This window comes from Nymphaea colorata, chromosome 1, assembly GCF_008831285.2.
Source record: "Nymphaea colorata isolate Beijing-Zhang1983 chromosome 1, ASM883128v2, whole genome shotgun sequence".
NCBI lineage: Eukaryota > Viridiplantae > Streptophyta > Magnoliopsida > Nymphaeales > Nymphaeaceae > Nymphaea > Nymphaea colorata.
In genome coordinates, this window is record NC_045138.2 from 37,013,779 (window position 1) to 37,026,485 (window position 12,707).

Below are 12,707 nucleotides of genomic sequence, written 5' to 3' on the forward strand. Positions count from 1 at the left end.
TTTTGTAGGAAGAACACCTCCTTGTGATGCACATCCAGCATGTTTATGTCATCGTTCACCCGAATAAGCTCCATAACATGGTTCTTTAATCCGTTTTCCGCCATGATTGACACATCAGTCACAATTGACGACCCCATATCGTCTTCGATTGGTGCTACCACATTAATGTCACGTCTACATCATCATCGTATAGCCGCAATAATAAATTGTGACGTCATTTATATCATGCATCATTTTTATCGTCCCTTCCGTGCACCATGACATTATGGCAGTGTGTAGCCCGGTATTTTTGCTGAAGATGGACTGTTTCTCTCAATTAATTCATGCTGTGAGCGTCTATGTGAGAGATTCGATCACTAAGTCTCGTTAAAGGTGTTTGATCTCATGTCTAAGGTATGGTCCACTCTGGTGACGCCCACATTTATGTGTCCATTGCTATTTTGGCCAATTCCAAGGCACTGTTCAACTATTTGATCTCAAGTTGTGATCATACAATGCTGATTTTTGTATGTGCAGGTCTAGTCCACCACCAACCACCCATGAGTGTGCGTGTGCATCCACAACCTCAGTGATTTAAAAGCAAAGTTGTTGCTGGGTACTCTTTGCCATGGTAGCTCTTTGTCCTTGTCATTCTCACTGTAGCTTCAAGTTGATTAGCTAACCCCATTGTCCTTTATTCATATGTAAAATCAACCTTGAGAATTTGGAAAATAGACGTGGCGCAACGACGCCACGTCAGTGGCGACTAGTTGAATTTGTGGAGCTCTTATGATCTTGGGAATTCTCATTCTCTCATGGAAGACACTAAGCAATCACTTGCACTAAAAGGGACCCTCTTATTTTGGTTTGACTCTCTCCCCTTTTCAGAATTGCCAATCTCCAATTTCCTCATAAACATGATCAATCAATTCAATGATGTAGAAGTACAGGTGGTCCAAGGGGATCCGAGATCAGTGATAGCTGAAATCTACAATTTTAACAAACTGCAGATTTCAGCTTGAACCCACCAAAACATTGTAAAAAACATGGATTTGAGGTCTGAAGGGGGGAGGTTGGACTTCAAAACCATGGATCCGAGTTCTGTTGTGATCTCAGACCACTTCGGATCTCAGGTCCGTGGTAATCAAACACAAACTAAATGATCTTTCAACAGAGGGTACTTTTGCAATACGAAATGATGCGAGAAAAGATCAATAACTACTAAAACAAATCATTTTTTTATCTATTTCTGTCGTTTGTAGAGCTATGAACTAGTTATTTGGAACATCAATCCAAGTAGCTAAGCCCAACCGTTTACTTCTGATCTCACAAGGGTTAGCTTCAGGTTTCTCTTCAAACTCATGAAGTTAGCAACTAATTTGGATTATAGACGAGGATGTTACATCATTATCTCTGACATAGCACCAGTGAGTTAATTACCATAAAGCCTGAAATGCAAGTAAGAGCACCGAAGTGTGCAAACTGCAAACTCACTTAATGGAGTTAGGTTGAGGTTCTACATTATCTCCTGGTATCAATAATTGTAAATGCATTTCTACCGGAACCTCTTTGTAAGTGTGTTCTCTTTCTATATGCTAATTAGATTTCTCCAACTAATCGTTCAGCGCACATTTGGCTATTTTATTAGGCAGCAGTCAATTGATTGTCCAAATTTATCTAATTCAGTAGCTTTGAAAAGCATTTGATAATACGTGCACGCATCAAATAATTGATACTCTTAAACACATAACTAGCCAAGGATATGCACGTAATCCCCATTATATGATTATGGTATAAAACGTTGTGTAAACAGTAATATTAATGCAGTACGCGTGTTGGATTGGGGACAGCTAAACAAACTGGAGATCGGGTTGGAGTCCGACCTGGAAAGGTAAACAATGACAAAAAACCATCAAATCGGTTTTGGCTGATTTGCAACTTAGGACGGAAAAGTAAAAATCTCATAAAATTGATCTAAAAAGAAAAACATGGGTTTTTTTAATAATTATCCCATGATAAACATATATACTCAAAGTTTGGATTAAGAAGTTATAGCTAGTTGAAACCCAATTCCCATAGTGATGGATATAAGCCCGATCAAAATTCTTGGGGCTTTATACATTTGTGTATTGATAAGTCCATTCACTATTTATCGCAGTTCAATCTCTCTCCCGATGAACCATATAGTCAAAAGAAACCATAAACCAGAATAAAAGAACTTGCCCCACCCCACCCATGAGTGGATATTTGGTTGTAGCCTCATTAGGCCGTACATTTCTCTTGGTATATAGATACAGGTAGGAGCATAAACTGAAACATTCTGGAGCTACAAAGATAGTTATTAAAACGTTAACACTAGATAAAGGCATACCTCCTAGAGTAGCTGTTAATACAAATAACAGAAACTCTGTTATATCCATTTCTATAGATTCAATGTACTCTGTGGATAGAGGAATAAATACGGTTGACCATAATATGCTTATTTAGTGTTACGTATCTGTGCACAGACAATGTGCCTAAGAACTTAGGCAATTCACACGTCTGGCACGCAGACAAGTATGAGCATTTGTGTCTATGCATGCACTCACTAGTATAATGTGCATATATGTGTATGTATGTGCATGTGTAAGCACACACACATGCAATGTGTCTAAGGGCTTCACAGCGATAGCAACCAAAGATTCTCCAATTCTGCGTTCCTCCTGTAAGAAAACGATGCACAGAAGCATCAGCATTAGAATGTGCAATGGTGTTTTATACATAAATATTGCACTAGCTTTTAGCTAATTTCCACCTTTCTTAAGAAAGAACTTTTATAAAGTGGATTCAAAAAGTTGCCTTGTGCATCAGTGAATCCCAGGTGTTCAAAGTTGGAGAAAGAAGAGGGGATTTTTTTATAAACGGCTAGACTTGACTGATTGGACCAAACTTTTGATTCATGCCCGGCTTTTTTAAGTGGCACTACTGATTGGTGGTGTTCCCAGCCCTAACTGATCAATGTGGTAGCTCAAAGCACAAAGCTCTTATATAATGAATGAAGTCATCGATACATGTATACCAAATAACACAAGATATATCCAAACCGATTCTCTAATATTGAAGAACCAACTTTACACAGAAAAGTGAGGCGCATTCAAGAGACAATTTAGAGGCAGTTCTTTTAGTGAAGATGGCCAGCTTCATGTTTAAATAAAGGCCAATAAGGTTCGGAGACCACGCCTTATTGTACTATTATGGAGGACAAAAGGAATCCATGATTGGCAGCAAAAGATCCTTCTCCACATGTGCAGAAAGTGAATCTTTGACCAGCAACATTGCAACCTTGACCGTCTAAATACAGACTTCAAATCAGGGAGGGTGAAGTTATGCATACATTACAGAACATACGGGCCTAAGTGAGACGGGTAGCTGCCCTTTTCTTCTTAGGGTAGATTTTCCCTTTTGAGAGAAGTGAGAATTCTGCTGACAAGAAATTGCAGCTGATAATACAGATGTAAAGGATGCCATTGTTGTTGGAGATGTGAAGGATTCCAACTCAGGTGGGCTCCATATTTGACTGGGATCTTTCTTAATCAAATTCGAATTCAGATTCGATTGCGTTAGACTTATAATTCTGGAATCATATCCAAAACTGAGAAAAGTAAAAACTGAAATATACATGTCATCAGGTCAGATCTTTATCAGACCTCATATTTGGATTTGGTCATTTGAATTGAGACCCACTTTTCTTTATCGCATCAAACTAAACAGATCCAGTTTTATGTCACTAATCAGATGTTACTGACCCCATGGAAACGCTAATCCATGGGCCACAATCAATTAATGTTTCATGGCTCTTAGAGAAAGAAAACAAGGCTAGCTGTGCTACAAGGACCAAACGCCAAGAGCACGTTTGATTTGCTGTGAATGGAACATGCAGAACGCACCTGCTTTCTGCAAAATTTCATCTGTTCCGGGCGTCCCAGCAACAGAATATCAAACGTCCTCTAATAGAAAGTAGGAACCATCCATCTACACCATGAATAATTGGACGTTCAGAAGCGGGAATGGAAAGCAGAGAGGTTCACTTTGGACACTCGACACTTTTAGACCAAGCAATGAATCAAAGAGACCAATAATTTGTGAGAGAGTGAGGTTTGTGATTCACCATTATAAGGCCGGAGCAGCAAAGTGCTTGGCCCAAGGAAAGGAAAAGCACGTACCATGCTCACCATCGGCAATAATGTGCAAGATGAAACAATTACAAGCAGCACGAGAGAGAGAGAGAGAGAGAGAGAGAGCCGAAAGGGCCAATGAATCATGTCTGGCATTTGCAGTAGTGCCTGTCAAAGTATTGTCTCATATGACATGCAGCAGACAGATTTGCATGACGCATACTCTATCCTCCATAGCAGTGGATGACGCGCGCGCACACAAACACACACACACACACTTGCCGAATAGTTTTGACAAATCTATTGCCATAAAAGCACTTATTGATTTGCTCTTGCTAAGAACACTTCAAAGCATTTATTTTTTCTTAATTATTGTTTAAACTAAATTCGTATGAATATTCTTGGGTGGTTCACTGGAACACATGCATTCATCAGAATTAAGCAACTTAAGTCTTGATCTTGTATAAGTGACCAAGTGGTAGCGCTCTAAACCTTTTTTTTTTTTTCAAGGGGCGTTAGTACTTAAAGAAGTATAGATTTTTAAGAGACATTAATATACATAAACAAAATAGCCATGTGGTACAATATAAAAATAACCATTTTGTTGTGGGACTCTGTGGGCAATTGCACACACAGGCTCAGCACTCTTACCTCTGCCACTAATGTGACTGTAGATGTACATTAATAGATGCAACTACCATAAGCTTCACTATACATTTTTGTAGATGGGCAAGCTGGGTGAGATACGTTCTTGCCAACTTTTGCCAAAGAAACATCCAATGGATATTAAACTTTCATTAAAGGTCATAAGTTGAGTCTCTACTCTCTAATCAAGTAGATGAAACTACTATTGGGATTTTTTTTTTTTTTTGGTCTTAAAGGAGTGGGGTCAAACTTGATGTGCCCTCGGACATGGACACTGCCTTCGGACAAGAGAGTCAGGAAAGTCTTGTAGCCTAACCCACCACCTTCCATTTCCCACAAAATCTCTCTCTCTCTCTCTCTCTCTCTCTCTCTGTCTTATACTTTTCAATATTTTTTTTATTTAGGGCAGCACCTAAACCATGTATGTGGTGGGTCTTATCTCTTCTTCCACAAGGGAAGAAGCCTTTGAAGGTTCATCATTGCCCTAAGAAAAGCAAATCCTCCTTTTCCTCTTCTCATTAATTTCATCCCTAGCTTTGTCGCTAAAGGAGAAGTAGATGGAGAAATTTGAGGGCCCAATTCAGACGACATCAGGTTGTTTTATACCAGAAAAAGTAGAGAGAAGATGCTGGGAGGGTGAGTAGATTGCCATTTCTAGATCGGTGCTCCACCTCCACCCCTCTAAACACTCGCACTTGTAACCCCACAGCCGTTGAAAGTACCGCCAGTATCCTTCAGTCACTCGCAACAGTCTCCTGCTGGGCACCTAAATCTCTTGAAGGTGATGGATGAATCCCTTCAAGTGTACGCATGTTTATAAATTTTTTAAGAAGTTCAAAATCAACTGCAACTGCTGCCAAAGTGATCATATACATATATCCAATTATCCATGAGTGAGAGACATAGTTAGGAATTTTTCATGAGAGAGTCCAATTATGAGTTGAAATATAATTTTTTAAATTCTTTTATATGTAAATAAATTTTTAAAAAATTTACATGTAAATTTAAAAAAAAAAAATTGATGCAAAGGGAGGGGGGCGCACCCCTTGTGATAGAAACCTTGCTTGACTGATTTGATGTTTGATATGACTTTCCCTAGTACCAATATCCGTTTGAGTGTCATTGGTGCCAGGTGGTGGAGTTAGAAATTTTTGGTTGAAGGAAAATCATATATGAATTTTAACTAAATTGCACCCTAGGGCATATTCATATAGAACTCAATTCAATTTATGTGCCCCCTATGGATTAATGCCTTAATTATATAGGCTAAATGAGTCAAAAATTGAGGTATAAAAAATGTTTCTTAATGGTTTGCTAAAGAGGCAATGCAAAGATTACTATAAAAGAAAAGCATGTCGATTAAGGAGCGAGCATGTACGTTTCATCTAGTACCTGCTCAGATGCTACTCACCCACTAATAATTGAATGATATTCATCTTGTTTTCTTGACCAGGCATTGTAGTCGTAGAAAAGTTGAAAATGTGTGTGAAACATAGGACCCAAATGCAAGGGCAGAGTTATAAATTTTTTATGAGGGAAGCCAAATAATGGTTTCAAAATTTTGATAGGGGCCAAAAATATCACTTTTCAAAATTTATATATAAGATACATGAAATTTTTTAAAATTTACATGCGATTTTTCTTTTTTTATCGTTAGCTCTGCCCCTGCCCAAATGAACGATAAGTGCATGCCCCTAGCTTCATGGGCTCAATTAGGGACCCTTATAGTTTTAGGCGCACCATTGTATCTAAATTAATACATACATTAAAGCACCAATGTGAAGTAACGGATTTTTGTGGGGCTGGTGTGGGCAAATGCCCACACCTACTGACACTTGCCTTCTTTTTCGAGATTCGCTGCACACCTCGCACTGCTTCCCTCACTCTTCCAGTCGCTCTCAAATATTTTTGAGGTATACTTTTGAGCCATATATCATCTTCTCCGTTCTCCTGCGACCATAAGCTCATGTTTGATTGTCTTTATAGTGCTTATCGACTGTACTTTCACCAGATTGCAAATTTGTGGCTGAGGGACGCTAATGTTTCAAATTTTGGACTTCAAATTGTCCCGATATATAAAAGAAAAACATGTATGGCTATAGAAATAAGCAATTTGTGAGAGTGCCTGTGTGGGCAATTGGCCCCGCAAGCCAAAACCTGCTTCTGCCGCTGCCACTGCCAAAATGTATTAATTGCAAGATAATAATGGTTAATGAAGTCATCACCATCTGTTTAATAGCTTTTATGTAAAAAGTTGTTCATGCAAAAAGCCGACAAGTACTATGGAGCGATGAGTTGATGGGTAAGGGCTTCATCTCTTTTATTGGGCAGTACGATGAAATATTCTTCCAGCTCACTCAATCAAAAGATTATCCAACCAACCAAACATGACCTAAGTGTCATCCTAAACAATATTCTCACTAAGCTATTTTTTAGGAGCATGTTGGATACCTGCAATGAGAGTGTCACTTAAGTGTTGGATCATGAGATGGGGTTTGAAATATATGAGATTTTGGGTTTGATTCAATATTTGTTGAAGTCTTAAGATAAAATGTTTGAATATGTACTTTAATTTGATATTCGATCTAGAAACACCACACTGATATTCACAGAAGTGTTATTTTTAGGGGGGCACCTTCTGATAATTGCTGGTGGTGGTTGCCTTCATGGATGCATGGCCGACAAAAGAGGGGTGATGTTAGCGAACTGCTTTAGTAAAGCCGAACAGTTTGTGGTTCTCCATTCCTTGGTTCTTATCAATCACGATGAGCTCAACCCATGACTGGGCTCGGTCAGAGTTGTAAAGTGGTCGACTGGGTCTGGTCCTTGTTGCCCATTGAGTTCAAGAAACTGGGCCAAAGAAAATAGAAGACAAAAGTTTCTCTCCTGTTTTTCTTGCGACGCAATAAGAAGAAAAGCAGGACTAAAGAGTTGAATCTCCTTTGAGAGCAATCATCCGTTTAGACTATTCACCGTGGAACACTTTCAAACAGTAATGCTTACCATTCCATTATTTCATACAAACCCTTTAGAGCTAAGTCACACTGATACATGTACAAATACGGGTATGGGCATGGGGATACGAGTAGGGGCACTACAATTATAAAAGTTATGAACATGGACATATGATAAGTTAATATATACATATATGTATATATATATGCGTGCAAATTTCCACAAGAAATATGGAAAACATCACAAAAAGTGCAAAATTTTAAAATTTCAGAAAAATATAAAAAAACCTGCAAAAATCATGGCTGCCTCTCCTGCCATGTTGCTGTATCTGTGTTGGCATGTCGACACGGGTACTGCAGCATCCAGCTTAGAGTGTCTAGGGTTGGGCCAAACCCGACGGCAAGATGGAAACGATGAAGGAAGTTGAAGTGAAGACCTTGATTCCTCAACCCTATTATTTCTTTGTCTCTATTAATGGCTTAACTCTTAAAATCTGAAATCGGGGCTTTACGTGTGCCACTATTTAAATAACCGGTGGATCTCTGGGGTCGAGATATGACAGGGCGGCAGAATTATAGTTTTAATATTTTAACAACGACCAAAATATAATTTTTCAAAATTTTTATGTTGGTGATAAATGAAATTTTGTAAAATTTGCATGTAATTTTTTTTTAACTGAGGCCAACCCCGTGTCTCTGTCTCCACATGCATTTTGTAAATCATAGACTTCATATTCACTTTTTCATTCTAAAACATCTAATCTGAAGTTATCTCTGATCCTCTGTCAACAAACTTGGCCAAAAGAGTTCCATGCCATTGGAAAAGAAACAAAGGAAGAACATGCGATCTGACCATGACTGTTGAAAAAGATTTCGTGTCATGGAAGAGGATGAGAATTGCTGTTGCTGGATCTGTGTTTCTCACCAGAGTAACGTTTTGACTATGCTAACTATGGTTTGATGCACTTGACATGATCCAACTGGTGAGTCCTCATGGTGTCTGACTTGGAGAGCATAAGTGGATGTTTTCTTATAGGAGAATGACTTCACTTTTGAGTGGGGATTGTTGCCCTCGTCATCTATGCACATCCTGCAGACTAAGCTAGCCCAGTTCCAGACAACTTGGACTCAACCTATTTATTGGTCTCCGGATTGCGGCTTACTTGACCTAGTGGTTTGATGATTCACGAACAAAAATCTTGATCCAACTCAGCTGTGTTCGCTATAAGCTGAGATTGGCTCAAGCTTCTCAATCCAAAACAAATACAAGTAAGTTTCAATATGTGGTGAATCGAGAAATTTTTTTTAGAGGAGCACTCATTCACATATTTTCATATTTGAAGGGACACTTATATATATAACAAAGCAAATATTTAAATATATTAACATGAAAACAAAGAAATATTGAGAGACTGGTGTATGAGACTAACTACACCAGCCCATATGTAGTTCCGTCCCAATGAAATATGTTTGTACTTCTTAATTTATAGGTTATTGTGTTGAACTGTTGAGACCAATATCCGAGCCAGCTAGAAGGAGTCGTTGTTGAGATGAACTATGTTTGTTAATGCTGCGATGTATACTTGACAAATATCACCAAATTAAAGAATCTTGTTCGTCCGTTTCTCCTCATGCATTAACTTGACAATCAGTGTGACGTTGGTTCTTGTGTTTTATTCTTTCCAATTTTACGCCAATGACTTTTTTAACAAAATATTTGTAATTTTAAGGAGATTTTTCTTCTCACCAAAAATTACGAGGTTAGTATGAGTTTGGATGCCCTATACTTTTAGAGAGAGAGAGAGTCAACCAAATGAGAATGTATAACAAAATTTGAAGACAAAAAGTTCTTTAGATAGAAAACAAACTACAATAATAAAATATAAAGAACGAATAATACAATACAGTAGTACAATAAAACAAAATAAGAGGAGTGAGGAGAGAGTTGATAGACAGAGCGAGTCACTCAGCAGCAAACGAAATATGGCACCATAGTCGAATAACAAAGTGGACATCCCCCTGCACAAGGCATGCCACAGAATCCGGCAATGAGAAGGTGGCTCTGAAGACCATGTTGTTACGCTCCTTCCAAATACGTTACCAAGAAGATATGAGCCACAACCTCCAGACACGACCCCAGAAAATGGACAGGTGTAGGGAATGACAAAAGAGAAAAAGAAGTTAAATGGAGGGCGGGTGACCATGCAGAGACAAGAACACCATAGAAGAAAAGACATGAAGTAAAAATGTGAATCTAAGACTCAGCCGCGACGAGATAGATGAGACATTGGTTAGCTAAACTAATATCAATGCATTGTAGGTGATCAAAAGTATTAATGTGACTAACAAGAAGAAACAATGGCACGATGAGAGGGACTAGGGGATCAAAGGAACCGAGGTGGAAACGACGCAGCGAAAGAACCAAAGGAGGCCAGGTAGCAAGAAGAAAAAGTGAATCCATGGGAAGGAGAAAGAGACCAAGATAGGGGGACAAGCGATGGAAGATCAGCACGACGAAGGAAAAAAGAAAGGACAGAAAACATGTTGCACTACAAGTGGGAGGGAGAGGTGTGAAAGATGAAAATATTACAATCACTAGAAGAAGACACGTCATATTTGGAACAAATAAAAAGTGTGATGGAGGATGCTCAGTTACTAGACACTACCACCAAGAATACAAAGAGGACTCACACGCCCGACTAAGGTTGGTAGTTCCGGTACTTTCAAGATGATGTGAAAGAGCAACTACATCCTAATGCACAAACCAATCATCGTGTAAAGTCTTTTTTTTGTCGTACAACAAGGTTTTAAAATAGCATAAAATTATCTAAAATAATTTCATCTGTTGGAAAGTTAAGAAAATGAGAAGAGGTCCGACTATCTTTCCTTATTGTTTATTGTGAAAGTAAAGGCCATTCGAGTGAAAATACATCGGAGATTAAAGTCCCGCCATTCAAACACGCCTTAATTAAAAGAATGAAAGAAAAAGCATTCAAACAAAACCAGAGAAACAGAGGAGCCCTCGTCAACATGGAGGGTCCTAAGTTCGAACGGAGCTCATATTGGCAAGTGTCCGCGGCTTCACACAGATACCCAAGGAACCACAAGCGTTGAGAATCTGAGATGCCCTATAATGAGCGGATCGGGGAACCAAGAATCCTCTGCCATCAGTATCACCGCCATTACCACCACCACCACTGTCGGGACGAGCTAGCGAATTACGACATTGCGTGGCAACTGTCGACAGCCGCCGGAGAATAAAGGCCGGCCGGAGCCATACATACACACATATGCTCATGATTTGTGAGAATCTAGGGCTACCATCATCACTTCCCACTACCGACTACCCCTAATCAACTGATTGGGTGAGAGATGAGGACAGCTTGATACGCCACTGCGGAATCGTATCGCCACCAACCACCATCATGCCTCCGACCAAAACTCCGGTCATTGTTCTTCACAGACATCCGATTATCCATGGACCTCCAGGGGCACCAAATCCCCCGAGATGCGGCTAGTTTTTGAATGTCAATGATAAATCTCAAAAGGCATCTTGCCTATAGTCCTTCAAATCCGGCAACCAAGTGGATTGACAGTGTGAGCGAGACATGCAGTTGCAGATTCCTCCAAGGAACAATTTGCTAATTTGGATATATGCTTTTTGTAATTGTTTAATTTGCTTTTTTTTATATATAGACAAGTAGAGCTTAAGATAAGCTCCATGTACAGATTTTTCCATGATATATGCACTTTCGGTAATGAACTCTTAAATCGTTCCTAGTTTTGAGTCTCTAATCTAGGCTAAAGAGGTGATCCAACATTTGCCATTTTTAATTTATAAACGATGAGACAAATTTAATAATTTATTGGTCTGCTATTTTAGCTATTGTTTGAAGCTTAACAGTCAGAAAATGATCTCATATCATTTAATAAGTACCTTTACGCCATTTTGTTCCACTCATTCTCTGATTTCTCCTTTTTAACTCATTTGTCTTTTGATTAAAAGGAATCTATTAATTATGATTGTTCGAGTAAGAATGATTTCATTAGTGGAAATGAATGTGTAAATGGTTACTAAAGTAGGGATAACTATGAACCATTTCTCTTTTATTTAAAGTATGTTAGTAGTCTATTCAGAATGGAGGAACTCTGAAGTATGATCATGCCAAACGAGCGAATGACAAATGCGTCTGTCAGCCATGTCTGTTTACAAGGGCATGATAAGTGAGATCCTATTCATTCACACTCACAGCAGAAACTCAAATCTATACAATAGAAAACTATCCTTCCCGGCGTTCTTGGCAACTAATTCCAAAAATTGAAGTGTTTTTTTGAAAAAACAGATTAGTTAAGGTTAAAAGTAATCTGAGAAGCTTAATCTCCATGCACTTGGGAAGGAACCATTATTTTTCCTTAGCTGAAGTAAGATGCATAAAGGAGATCTAATGGCAAAAGGAAAAGCAGTCACTGCATACTTGTCAACTTGTGCAAGTGTTCTATTTTGTTGGATCAAGGTGAATTTCTCTAGTTACTAGCGAGCAAAAAGAGAACAGAATCTTCTGTTAGATAGTTGCAGAATACCATCTTGGTCATTTGCAACAGCGGCAAAGCCAAAATAATTCCTCACTGCTGGATTGAATCTCTTCTTGCTCAGATGCCATGACAGAGACCACAACCAGAACCAGAGGCAACACTGTGGAGGGCTTCTGTTCACACCAAGCTAGCACTCGGCGCGTGTGCCACCACCGCAGGGCTGCCTGCTGTGGGCCTTATGCCTACATCACCAAAGCACGAATAATGTCCATCAAATCACACCCCACTCACACTATAATGGAAGAGGGCCCTCCTCAAGGCCCCACATGCCACTAAGAGCTCCTCCAATTGATGCCACCTCAAGAAGGGGGCCCTCCCCATATTGATTTATCCATTAAATCCATATGGGGAGTCTGCTCCATAAATACCTGAGCCGGTGCCT